Raw genomic sequence first — 13,128 nt, 5'->3', positions numbered from 1 at the left:
AACACTGCCCCTAACCAAAATAAAGGTACTCTACCTAAAAAGGTCTAGTACCTAGGGCACATCAAAAGAAAAACCTCTCCACAGGAGAGAAGCCCTACTGGTACCAAGACTGCCATACTCCAAAGACCTGATCTTCCCGAGGTCACCGGTGATATTCCTACAGACCTCCACCCCGGAGAGGATTTTCTGTTGGGTCGACACTAAACACCGTGCGTTCCACGTGTAGTACCTAACCACTAAACTAACTAAGAATAAAGTGCCCCGATCTCGGCCACCCAGGTTCCTGAATGCCCCATAAGCCCACTCCGGATAGGTTAGGCCGGCAAGTTAACTCCAGCCGATGGAAGCGCCCACCCTGTTGTAAACCCCTATATTAAAGGGACAATGAAGCAGGAAGTGGTCCATGCTTTCCAGCGTGTCCCCGCACTCTTCTCGGGGACATCCCCGGTCATCAGAGTTCCTGCACTTCAGGTTGTCCCTTACATATAGCTTCCCCTGAAAGCAGCGCCAGGCCAAGTCCCAAAACTTCTGGGGGATCCTTTTCATGTTTAAAAGGTACAACCCCACCCTCAGATCCCGACCTGGGCAGTCCCTGAGCGCCAGAGGCTTCTGGAAATGGGTCAACAGAACCCGTTTGTCAAGGAACTGCCTTGACTGGGTCCTGATCTCCCACACTCCCAGACCCCACCGACGTATCGCCTTCAGAGTCGGGGTAGCATAAGCCGGAAGATATCCATGGGGCGTGCGGAGGTCCTTCACTCGCCTTCCTCTCTCCCATTCCTGGAAGAAAGGCCGAAACCATTCCCTGCAGGAGAGTACCCACGGAGGAGCCCTCTCTTTCCAGAGGTTTGCGATGTTAGCTTTCAAGAAGGTGTTCGTAAAGAACACCACAGGGTTTACCATAGATAAACCCCCTAGTCTCCTCGTGTGGTACGTAACCTCCCTCCTGACTAGGTTCATCCTGTTCCCCCATAACAGTTGGAAAAACAGGCTGTAGATCCTAGTGTAGTAAGCCTCTGGTAAGATACATACACTGCCCAGATAGATAAACAAAGGGAGCAGGTACGATTTGATCAGGTGTACCCTTTCCCTGAGGGTCATAGACCAACCCTTCCACTGGTCCACCTTCTGAGCGGCATCCTGGAGCTTACCATCCCAGTTTTTGGCGGGATAATCATCCTGGCCGAATGTGATGCCTAAGACTTTTGCTGATTCTTGGGGCCCTGGAAGGGTGTCCGGGAGATCAAATGTGGGATCCCCCCCTCCCAGCCAGAGACTCTCACACTTATCCCGGTTGATCTTAGACCCGGATGCCTCCGAGTAGCGGTCCACCTCCGACATCACCACATCGACCTCCTCCTGTGAGGTGACGAAAATAGTGACATCGTCAGCGTACGCCACCACTCTCTGGGTGACATCCAGTTCCGCCAGACTCATCCCGACTCCCGCCAACGGCCCACAATCTACCCTCCGGACGAAGGGATCGATTGCGAACACGTATAAAAGCGGGCTCAAAGGACAACCCTGACGGACTCCGGACCCCACCTCAAAAGAGCGGCCAGACCAACCGTTCACCAGCGGGAAACTCTCTGCCCCTGCATACAAGATCTTAAGCCAATTAACAAAAGTACTCGGTAAGCCATATCTCAGGAGGACGGACCAGAGGTACTCGTGGTTCACCCGATCAAACGCCTTGGCCTGATCCAGGGACAGCAAGTACCCCTTCCAGAAACCCGCACTACTCCGCTCCACTGCCTCCCTGACACTAAGGACAGCACTTAAGGTGCTTCGGCCTGGAACAGAGCAGTGCTGAGCCCCCGAAAGGAGCCGGGGTGCAAACTTCACCAGCCGATTAAACAGTATCTTGGCCAGAAGCTTCCTGTCCGTATTGAGAAGAGCTATGGGCCTCCAATTCTCAATCCGGCTAGGATCTTTACCCTTTGACAGAAGAATCAGGGCTGACCTCCTCATTGACTTTGGTAGAGTGCCCGAGGAGAGACACTCATTGAATACCTCAGTCAAGAGGGGAGCTAAAGACTCCTTAAAGGTCCTGTACCACTCGGATGTTAAGCCATCCGGACCTGGCGACTTCTTAGGGGAAAGCCCCTCGATCGCCAGTCTCACTTCCTCTTCCCTGATTTCTTCTGCCAAAACATCAAGAGAGGGGTCTACCCCTGGCTCAGGAATGGTTTCAGCCAGGAAAGCCGACATCCTGTCTCGATCTAGATCCTTCCTTCCCAAGAGGTGCGAGTAGAAGGATCTGACGACCTCCAAGATCCCTGATCTGGACCGATTCAGAGATCCCGTACTATCAATCTGTCTTGAAATGACTTTACTACTCACTGACATCTTACAGTTTCTGTAAGGGTCGGGCGAGCGGTACTTCCCGAAATCCCTCTCAAAAACCAAAGATGCGTGCCTATCGTACTGACACCTCATCAGCAAGGATTTCACTCTGGAGATATCCTCTCGGCTACCTCCAGTCGAGACGAGAAGCTCGAGTTTCCTCCTCAGACCCTGATACAAGCGATACCTGTTCAGGGACCTGAGGCTCGAGAGCTGGCGGAAGAACCCCGCAACCCGCTTCTTGAATATCTCTCACCACTCCAGCTTATTACTACAAAGATCCAGTAAAGGTACCTGACTCTGAAGAAAATCCTCAAAGGACTGTCTTACCTCCGCTTCCTCCAGGAGGGACGAATTCAGCTTCCAATAACCTTTTCCCATCCGGGGGGTCTCTGAAACATTCAGGGAAAACAAAATCATATAGTGATCGGAGAACTCCACCTCAACCACGGACACTGCGGAAGAGACGGCTTCCTCCTTCAAATAAAACCTATCTATTCTAGACCTGCGACTACCTTGATGATAGGTGAAACCCGCGTGGCCCGAGGGGCTCCGGATGTGGGCATCCTCTAGGCGAGCTTCTCTAGTTATGCTAATCAGTGCCACACTATCGCAAGTCAGCGGACCATTGGAGCCTCTCCTATCTTGGGACCTCGTGACATTATTGAAGTCCCCTCCAAAGATCACCTGCCGACTCGTAAAAAGAAAGGGCTTAATCCTCATAAAGAGATCTTTACGGCCCCGCTTAGTTTGCGGGGCGTAGATGCTAATGAGTCGGAGCTCCTGTCCCTTCATGAAGACATCTAAGATCAGGCACCTCCCCATTTCTAATTCAATAACCCGTCGGCATTCAACAGGAGCAGTAAAAAGGACCGCCACCCCACTATACGACTCAGCCGCAAGAGACCAGTGGGAGGGGCCGCGCCTCCACTCTCTCCTGGCTTTTACCAGGGAGGCTAGATCTGACAACCTGGTCTCCTGCAGATACAAAATGTCGGCTTCAACACGGCCGAGAAAATCAAAGGCTGCAAATCTAGCCGTATCCGACTTTATGCTGGCACAATTAATAGATGCCAGCGTCAATGGGGTGAGTGCCGCCATACAGGGTGATTGAATTAGATGGCCTCACCCTTTATTTCTTTTTCCCCTTCTTTTTAGCCCCCTCATCCCCCGAAGACGACGAAAAGGCAGGACCACTCTTACATCTTTTTTTAGACTCCGAATGGTCCATAAGGTCCCCGTGTCCATCCGGCCCCGGTCTAGCCCTGCCCTCTGAGGAAGGTGCCTCGACAGGACAGGGCCCAGTTCCCCCCAGAGGCTTTTTCTCCCGAGGCACCCCGCCCTCACCTTCCCCCTCCAAGGAGGGGGAGGAGATGGTATCGAGGACGAGGTACCGGTTTGACAGGTCAATCAGAGGGGGGGCAGCCAGGCTTCCGCTTTGGACCTGGCCCGTAGTACCAGGAGCTTCAGAGGGCTCTGACCTCTTCTTTCTCCCTTTCCTTTTGCCCTTTTCTTTCTTTTTGGGCCTCACCCCACTCTCCTCATCCACACTTTCATAGTGGGAGGAATCGGAAGGGTCGGCCATATTGCTTTCCTCTCTGTGAAGTCTCCTGATCTCCTCATCCAGCACATTCTCCACCAGGGCTTCAGCAGTTACAGGGCCAGCTTCAGGAGCAGGGACTGAAGCTACCCCCGCCACCTGGGCACTCTCCAGCTCTCTACTCCTTCTACGATTTTCCTCCCGCCTTAGTTTGGCAGGGCCCTTTTTCCTCCTCACTAGCCCTGTTGCGCCCCCATCCCTGCCCGTACCCTCCCCAGCCGAGGCAACTTCACAGCTCTCCTCAGCTGGAGCAGCCGCTGCATGGGCGAAGGCGCTAGGACAACGGCTGAAAGGGTGTCCGAGGACACCACACAGGTGGCACCGGATCTGCCGACAGGATGCGGCCAGATGACCCACCCCACCACACAAAGCGCAGACCTGCACAGTACAGGCTGCGCTAAAGTGGGTGGGGCTGATACACCTGTGACAGACCTTAGGCTGCCCCTGGTAGAAGACCTGGATCCTATCACGTCCAAGGAAGGCGGCTGACGGAATGTGGGCAACCGTACTCCCTGAACGCTTGAGTTTGACGGAAAACGTCCAGGCCCCGGACCAGATCCCGTGCTCATCCAAGTTTTTCTTGGGCATGTCCGTCACATCCCCATACCGTCCGAGCCAGGTCATGATATCATAACAAGAAAGTGACTCGTTACGGGTCAAAACGGTCACCTTCTTGACAGCATTCTGACGGGAAATCGCCTTTACGGCGAACTCCCGCCAGCCGGGCTCATTTTTTGCAACTTCGTAGTTTGACCAGAAGAGTTCGAGACCCTCTGGCCGAACGAAACTGACATCAAACTCAGACGAACCGTAGGGGTGGATCAGGGCAAAGATGTCACATGCCCTGAATTCCATCTGGAGGAGGAGCTCAACCACTTTAGCGCGAGGCGGGCACGCATCCTCGCCCCTCCAAATCAGACGGACCACATTCCTACGGTTATTGTCCTGCCCAGTTGTCGGGAGGGACCAGACCACCTCCCCATTCCGCTCTCGGAAAGCCCCCAAACCGTGCCTCTCTATCCAGAAAGACAGGTCGACCTCACCCCTCCCCTCTACCTGGATCGACCTGTCGCCCCTACGCAGAGCTTCCAGGAGGCGCTGTTGCAAGTGGCCTCCAGAGCCGGCCGGAGACGGGGACCCCCCTGAACCCCCGGCAGCGACATTAGCATAACTTCTAGGAGCAGTCACTACCGGGGGGGCAGCCGGACCAGACCCAGACCCATCAGTACAGCCACTCACACCACTACTCCCATCTTTATTCCCATCCATACCAGACTTCCCATTCTTACCACTACTACTCCCACCATCATTCACTCCACTTACACTCCTCACATCCACAGCTCTACTACACTCAGCATTCTCACATCCTCCACTCTTTTCCTGCCTAATGGATTCTGGGCTGGCTGGGACCTGTAGTACTGCTGGTCTTATTATGGTTTTCTGTGCTGGGGTCGATGCTGCTGCTGCCGGGGTCGACACTGATGACTCCTCCTCCATGTGCGATGACACCTCCTGAGTCTGGGGCTGCCCCTCAAAGCGCACCCCAGCTCCTCCCACAGCGCCATCGCTTGGTTTGCCTAACCACACAGGCTCTGCAGGGGATATCGGTGCCCGGACACTCCCCCCCTCACAGAGGAGTGCCCCGCAGCACCCACAGAACACACAGTACTCGGGGGACCGCCCCCCGAGCACACAGACACTCCGCTCTCCGCCACCGGTGCCCGGACACTCCCCCCCCTCACAGGGGAGTGCCCCACAGCGCCGGTAATGCCCACAGTTCTCGGGGAACCGCCCCCCGAGCACACAGCAACAAAACTCGCCTCTGGCACTGGGACACGCCCCCCGCCACCCTGGGGCGGCCCTGCAGTGCCAGAGCTGCCCACCATGAGCCCATCCTTCCCCTCCCTACCGGCAGGATGGGTGTGCTTTACAGCTATTGCGTCCGCAGCCTTTTCTGACGCCATGCTGTACCCCCCATGCTGGCTCCGTTCCACTACAGAAACGGAGTCTGGCAGTCTGGGGGGCCCAGCAGCCTGAACCAGCTTTGCGGCTGGCCCTGACTGCTGGAAAGGGACAAACATGTACTTTACTGTCTCCTGAGTCTTCTGCTTCTTACGCTTTACTGCCACATCATCGCACTGGTCATCTCCAAAGGTAAAGTTCTGGAGGTGGGCTGGGGACTCCTGCATAACAATCGCCCACAGTAATCCCCCAGCCTCACTCTCCAGTTCATCCTCCTCGCTCTCACTTAATGGAAGCGCCACCTGGGCTGGCTCTATGTAGCTGTCCTGGGTGTTATAGGGAGTAGCTACAGGCAAGACATCCATTTCCACCACTTGTGCTCTTTCTCCCACATTCTCCTCCTCCTTCTTCTTTATGCCTTCACCATCCACACTTTCTTCACCGCCACTACTCTCCCCATCATCCACCTCCACCTTACCTGGGGATTTCATGGCGGCAAACCGGTTGTTGTTCTGAAGCTTCTCCTTGAAGAGACCGCTCCCCTCCAAGATCTCTGCTCTCCTCTCCTCCAGCTGCACAATCTCAGCCTTCAGTGCTGAGATCTTTCTTCTTAGCTCTGGTCTGCTCTTTTTGGGTGCAGTGTTCACCAGATTCTGAGCCCCTTGCAGATCTTGTCTGGCCAACTTCAGCTCCTTGCCACAGCGATCATATTCAGCAAACCGCGCGGCCATGCGGGAGCAGTAGGTGGCGCTGGACTCCTTGGGCCCTCTCTCTGCCCACAACTCCACACTTCTTCTTCTTGCTTTTCTTTCACCAGTCCTCTGGCTGGCAACCGTTGCCGGGGGTGCAGAGCCTGCATTGCTGCAGACTCTGCCAGATCTTCTCCCCCCGGCCGGAATGGCTGTTGCTGTTTGCTCTCCACCCCCCGCCAGCCTTGAAGAACGGGAGGTGGAGGCCAGGGACGCCATGCAGGGAGGCTCTCCCGAGGAGGCTGCCACACTCCTGGGGAGGCTGATGAAACACCTGCTCTGGTCTGCTGGAAGTCTCTGGAGCACACACAAAGAGACACACCCGAATGAGCTGCACACTGAACTACTCTGAACTACAGGAAGTGCTCTCTGCTGACACCTCTGTCCGTGTAAGGAACTGTCCAGAGCAGCATAGGTGTCACGATGCCGGCTGGCAGGAGGTGGATCCTCTGTGCCAGAGAGGGATAGCGAGGACCGTGCTAGTGGACCGGTTCTAAGACACTACAGGTTTTCACCAGAGCCCGCCGCAAAGCGGGATGGTCTTGCTGCGGCGGTAGTGACCAGGTCGTATCCACTAGCAACGGCACACCTCTCTGGCTGCTGAAGATAGGCGAGGTACAAGGGAGTAGGCAGAAGCAAAGTCGGACGTAGCAGAAGGTCGGGGGCAGGCGGCAAGGTTCGTAGTCAGGGGAGATAGCAGAAGTTCTGGTACACAGGGTATAAACACACAAAGAACGCTTTCACTGGCACTAAGGCAACAAGATCCGGCAAGGGAGTGCAAGGGAGGAGACTAGATATAACCAGGGAACAGGTGGGAACCAATTAAGCTAATTGGGCCAGGCACCAATCATTGGTGCACTGGCCCTTTAAGTCTCAGGGAGCTGGCGCGCGCGCGCCCTAGAGAGCGGAGCCGCGCGCGCCAGCACATGACCGCAGGAGACGGGAACGGGTAAGTGACCTGGGATGCGATTCGCGAGCGGGCTCGTCCCGCTGTGCGAATCGCATCCCCAACGGCCATGGCAGAGCAGCGCTCCCGGTCAGCGCTGACCGGGGAGCTGCAGGGAGAAAGACGCCGTGAGCGCTCCGGGGAGGAGCGGGGACCCGGAGCGCTAGGCGTAACAGTACCCCCCCCCTTAGGTCTCCCCTTCTCTTTATCGGGTAACTGCCTCCCCTGGGATGAGGACACCGGGAAAGGATGGAGGGATTCCTCAACGGCAGGCAGAACCGCAGGAGTAGGAATGGGGAGAGAGGGCAGAGGGCGAGACCTGGCACGGGGCAGTGTGACACCAGGACGAGGGCCATGAGGGGACACAGAAGCTTGCCTGATGGAACTGGGAGGGGGGGAGGGGCATTTCCTGTGGCAGGCAGAGTCCTTAATGACCTTAGGGGGAACGGATACAGGAGGAACCACAGAGTTACGGCAAGGGTTACTGGGAACCGGTTTTAGACAGTTCTTGGCACAAGAGGACCCCCAACTCTTGATCTCCCCAGTGGACCAATCCAGGGTTGGGGAATGAAGTTGAAGCCAGGGAAGTCCAAGGAGAATTTCCGAGGTGCAATTGGGGAGGACCAAAAGTTCAATCCTCTCGTGATGAGATCCGATGCTCATAAGAAGGGGCTCCGTGCGGAAACGTATGGTACAGTCCAACCTGGCTCCGTTGACCGCGGAAATGTGGAGTGGCTTGACAAGACGGGTCACCGGAATATGGAATTTATTCACAAAGGACTCCCGAATAAAATTCCCAGAAGCTCCAGAGTCCAGACAGGCCACGGCTGAGAGGGGAGAGCTGGCTGAAGTGGAAATCCGAACAGGTACCGTGAGACGTGGAGAAGAAGACTTGGCATCAAGAGACGCCACACCCACGAGAGCTGAGTGCGAGCGTGCGTTTCCCAGACGTGGAGGACGGATTGGGCAATCCACCAAAAAATGTTCAGTACTGGCACAGTACAGACAAAGATTCTCTTCCTTACGGCGATTCCTCTCTTCCAGGGTCAGGCGAGACCGATCCACTTGCATGGCCTCCTCGGCGGGAGGCCTAGGCGCAGATTGCAGTGGAGACTGTGGGAGAGGTGTCCAGAGATCTAAGTCTTTTTCCTGGCGGAGCTCTTGATGCCTCTCAGAAAAACGCATGTCAATGCGAGTGGCTAGATGAATGAGTTCATGCAGGTTAGCAGGAGTCTCTCGTGCGGCCAGAACATCTTTAATGTTGCTGGATAGGCCTTTTTTAAAGGTCGCGCAGAGAGCCTCATTATTCCAGGATAGTTCAGAAGCAAGAGTACGGAATTGTATGGCGTACTCGCCAACGGAGGAATTACCCTGGACCAGGTTCAGCAGGGCAGTCTCAGCAGAAGAGGCTCGGGCAGGTTCCTCAAAGACACTTCGAATTTCCGAGAAGAAGGAGTGTACAGAGGCAGTGACGGGGTCATTGCGGTCCCAGAGCGGTGTGGCCCATGACAGGGCTTTTCCAGACAGAAGGCTGACTACGAAAGCCACCTTAGACCTTTCAGTAGGAAACTGGTCCGACATCATCTCCAAGTGCAGGGAACATTGCGAAAGAAAGCCACGGCAAAACTTAGAGTCCCCATTAAATTTGTCCGGCAAGGACAGGCGGAGGCTAGGAGTGGCCACTCGCTGCGGAGGAGGTGCAGGAGCTGGCGGAGGAGATGATTGCTGATGAAGTTGCGACTGAAGTTGGTGCACAATGGTGGACATTTCCGACATCTGGTGGGTTAGATGGGCGATCTGTCGGGCTTGCTGGGCGACCACCGTGGTGATATCAGAGGCAACTGGCAGGGGAACCTCAGCGGGATCCATGGCCGGATCTACTGTCACGATGCCGGCTGGCAGGAGGTGGATCCTCTGTGCCAGAGAGGGATAGCGAGGACCGTGCTAGTGGACCGGTTCTAAGACACTACAGGTTTTCACCAGAGCCCGCCGCAAAGCGGGATGGTCTTGCTGCGGCGGTAGTGACCAGGTCGTATCCACTAGCAACGGCACACCTCTCTGGCTGCTGAAGATAGGCGAGGTACAAGGGAGTAGGCAGAAGCAAAGTCGGACGTAGCAGAAGGTCGGGGGCAGGCGGCAAGGTTCGTAGTCAGGGGAGATAGCAGAAGTTCTGGTACACAGGGTATAAACACACAAAGAACGCTTTCACTGGCACTAAGGCAACAAGATCCGGCAAGGGAGTGCAAGGGAGGAGACTAGATATAACCAGGGAACAGGTGGGAACCAATTAAGCTAATTGGGCCAGGCACCAATCATTGGTGCACTGGCCCTTTAAGTCTCAGGGAGCTGGCGCGCGCGCGCCCTAGAGAGCGGAGCCGCGCGCGCCAGCACATGACCGCAGGAGACGGGAACGGGTAAGTGACCTGGGATGCGATTCGCGAGCGGGCTCGTCCCGCTGTGCGAATCGCATCCCCAACGGCCATGGCAGAGCAGCGCTCCCGGTCAGCGCTGACCGGGGAGCTGCAGGGAGAAAGACGCCGTGAGCGCTCCGGGGAGGAGCGGGGACCCGGAGCGCTAGGCGTAACAATAGGTTTGCTATGGGGATTTTCTCCTGCTCTGGACAGTTCCTGATACGGGCATCAGGAGAAAACTGTGGACAAGACAAAAAATAAATTCCAAAATAAAAAAATTTCTGTAATATATAGCAGCAAATATGTACTGGAAGGGTAAATATTTTTAATAGAAGTCATTTACAAATCTGTTTAACTTTCTGGCACCAGTTGATTTAAAAAAAAAAAAAGGTTTTCAACCGGAGTACCCCTTTAATGTCTGTATAGGGTTCTGATGTGGTGCATTATGGCAAATGGGCATACTTGCCTATTCCTCATGGGTGGTGCTTAGTTTTCATACCTATGTCCAGCCCATCAATATACAGGCCACACCCAAACCTCCAGCTTCTCTTGAATCACGAGTAGGGCGAATGAACAGCACTAAACAATATGTAAGTTTTCAGACCCCCAGCTCAGGCTTGATCAGCACCCCCCAAAGCCCAGAAATTATATGATGTATGTTAAGCTGCATTCCATAAACATTATAATATATGATAAATAAAATCAGATCACAATGTGCTTCCCACAAAAAATAAAAAAGATACATTCTAAATTCCTTTTTTTTTTTTTTACCATATATTATTTTTTATTTAGCAAGTAAAAAAAAAACTTGAGAAAAAACCCAACATATATTGGTATTGCTGAAATTGTATCGACCTGCAGAATAAAATAACCATATTATTTATATTAAAAGGCCAATTAAACAGCATAAAAATCCATCAATTATGGTAAGTAGGAATTTATTGAAATAATTATACTTACTTCATAAGGATGTCGTGAAAAATTACAAATGGTCCTGCAAAAAACGAGCCATTGAATATAGCCTGCTGGGTCTTAAAATAAGTCGCTTTCTTAAAGGGACTGTGTTATCAGATGACCACGGTTCTAGTAACACATAAAGTTCTCAAGGCTGTCCATTCTGGGGGCCCCCTTTGTGATCTGCATATCCCTTGAAAGGTCATATGGGAACGGGGTGCCTTCATGAGAAATCACGTCAAAATGTTAAAACTGATGTAAAAATATAATTCTATGTAACCCCCCAGGATTATTGCTGTGTGTTATCCTGGAATTGCATAAAAAGTGCAGTAGATGGTGGACTGCACAGGCGAATTAACTGAGCAGTGACTAAAGCTGGGGAGGAGGAGTTTTGTGGACATGTGCTTGCGGCCATCTCGGATTTTGTTTCAGTTCCAACAGAGCATGAAGAGAGGGAGGACAGGGAGGGGCAGCCCCTGAAGGATCCTGGTTCAAAGAGGGAATGCAGCAGCTGTAAGGAATCTACTAGTAGGCTGAACAAGAGCCAGTGCTGGTAGCAGAAAAGCCTCTGAGAGCAGTGAAGAGAACATGAAGCTGGACCAACCTGATTTACAGCCTACGTAAGGGTAACCCTGAAACCTTTCTTCCCTGGCCCACAACAGGGCACTCTGAACTCACATACTGTTAAAAGACCTTGAGATCCCTGAGAGTTTCAGCCTACTCCAAGTGACAATGTGGAGCAGGACTTTGTATGGGCCCCATCAATTAAATGTGCACAAACTGAAGGTACTCAACAGCTGCTAGGGCAAAGATTAGGGTGGGCCCCTGGGGTGATTGTGGGTGGGTGAGACCTATATACACATTGCATCTGTCTGATTTGTGTATTATTCTATACCATACTGTGTGTTATGTTATGCACGGTTGTTTTTCCTTTATGCAATACGAGGTTAGTTCCAAGTTACATCGGCGGGTGGTACTACATCATCAGCTTAGTGACACAAAAACAAAACCTGAATATACATATCCCACATGGAAAAAACACTTGGGGGTGTTCATATGTGAATTCAGTTCAAGTCCACAGTACAAAAAAATATTTACGTCACTATTATTGTTCCATTAAAAACTAACCCGCCGAGAGTGGCGGAGAGGTAGGTCCGGCTGCAGCCGAATCCACTGGCAACAAACTGTTCTGCGGGAGCCCGCTTCTTCTGGCCGTGTGTTACATCATCACTGGGCATCCAGATATACCTGGTCACTCAGGTGCAGCATCACACAATGTAGTTAGCTTTGTGTCAGTTTCATTAAAGGGCTACTCCGCTGCCCCAGCGCTTGGAACATTTTGTTCCGAATGCTTGGTGCGGGCTGCGGGGGTCGTGACATCACGGCCATGCCCCCTCAATGCAAGTCTATGGGAGGAGGCGTGGCAGATGCCCCTCCCCCATAGACTTGCATTGAGGGGGCATGGCGTCTTGAGGGGCATGGCCGTGACATCACGACCCCCGCAGCCTGCACCCAGCATTAGGAACAAAATGTTCTGAATGCTGGGGCAGTGTAGTACCCCTTTAATCTCTAAGGAATGTTCCCAATGGGACCCCACATCCATATCCGGAATGCTCTGTTGGTTGGAATCACTGCCCAGCTCCCAGGTAGTGGAGGCACTGATATAGATGGACACCCCAAAACCCTGTCAGCCATAAGATCAGTCATCAGCATTCGGCCACCAAAAGTAGAAAAGTAGACTTATACATTATATAGCCTACTAGCTGAGTACCGGCGTTGCCCGGTTTTTCCTTCCTAATCCTTGTTGGGGAGGAAAATAAACAAAGGAGGAAGCTTTTGACTTCATATCCCGTCCTCATATATTGTTGTCATATCCCGACCTCCTATCCCGTCATCATATCCCAACCTCCTATCCCGACCTCCTATCCCGTCCTCCTTTCCCGTCCTCCTTTCCCGTCCTCCTTTCCCCTCCTCCTATCTCGTCCTCCTTTCCTGTCCTCCTATCCCGTCCTCCTATCCCGTCCTCCTTTCCCGTCCTCCTTTCCCGTCCTCCTATCCCATCCTCCTATCCAGTCCATCTATCCCGTCCTCCTATCCCGTCCTCCTTTCCTGTCCTCATATCTCGTCCTCCTTTCCCGTCCTCCTTTCCCGTCCTCCTAT

General features: G+C 53.3%; 1 protein-coding gene across 16 annotated transcripts in view; it reads right to left on the bottom strand.

Moving 5' to 3' along the window:
- DLG2 (discs large MAGUK scaffold protein 2) overlaps positions 1-13,128 on the bottom strand; it is a 1,357,480-nt gene that overhangs the window by 257,319 nt on the left and 1,087,033 nt on the right. The window lies entirely within an intron of this gene.

The sequence above is a fragment of the Hyla sarda genome, chromosome 2 (assembly GCF_029499605.1).
Source record: "Hyla sarda isolate aHylSar1 chromosome 2, aHylSar1.hap1, whole genome shotgun sequence".
In the NCBI taxonomy this organism is placed as follows: domain Eukaryota; kingdom Metazoa; phylum Chordata; class Amphibia; order Anura; family Hylidae; genus Hyla; species Hyla sarda.
This window is presented reverse-complemented; position numbering and strand designations above follow the sequence as displayed.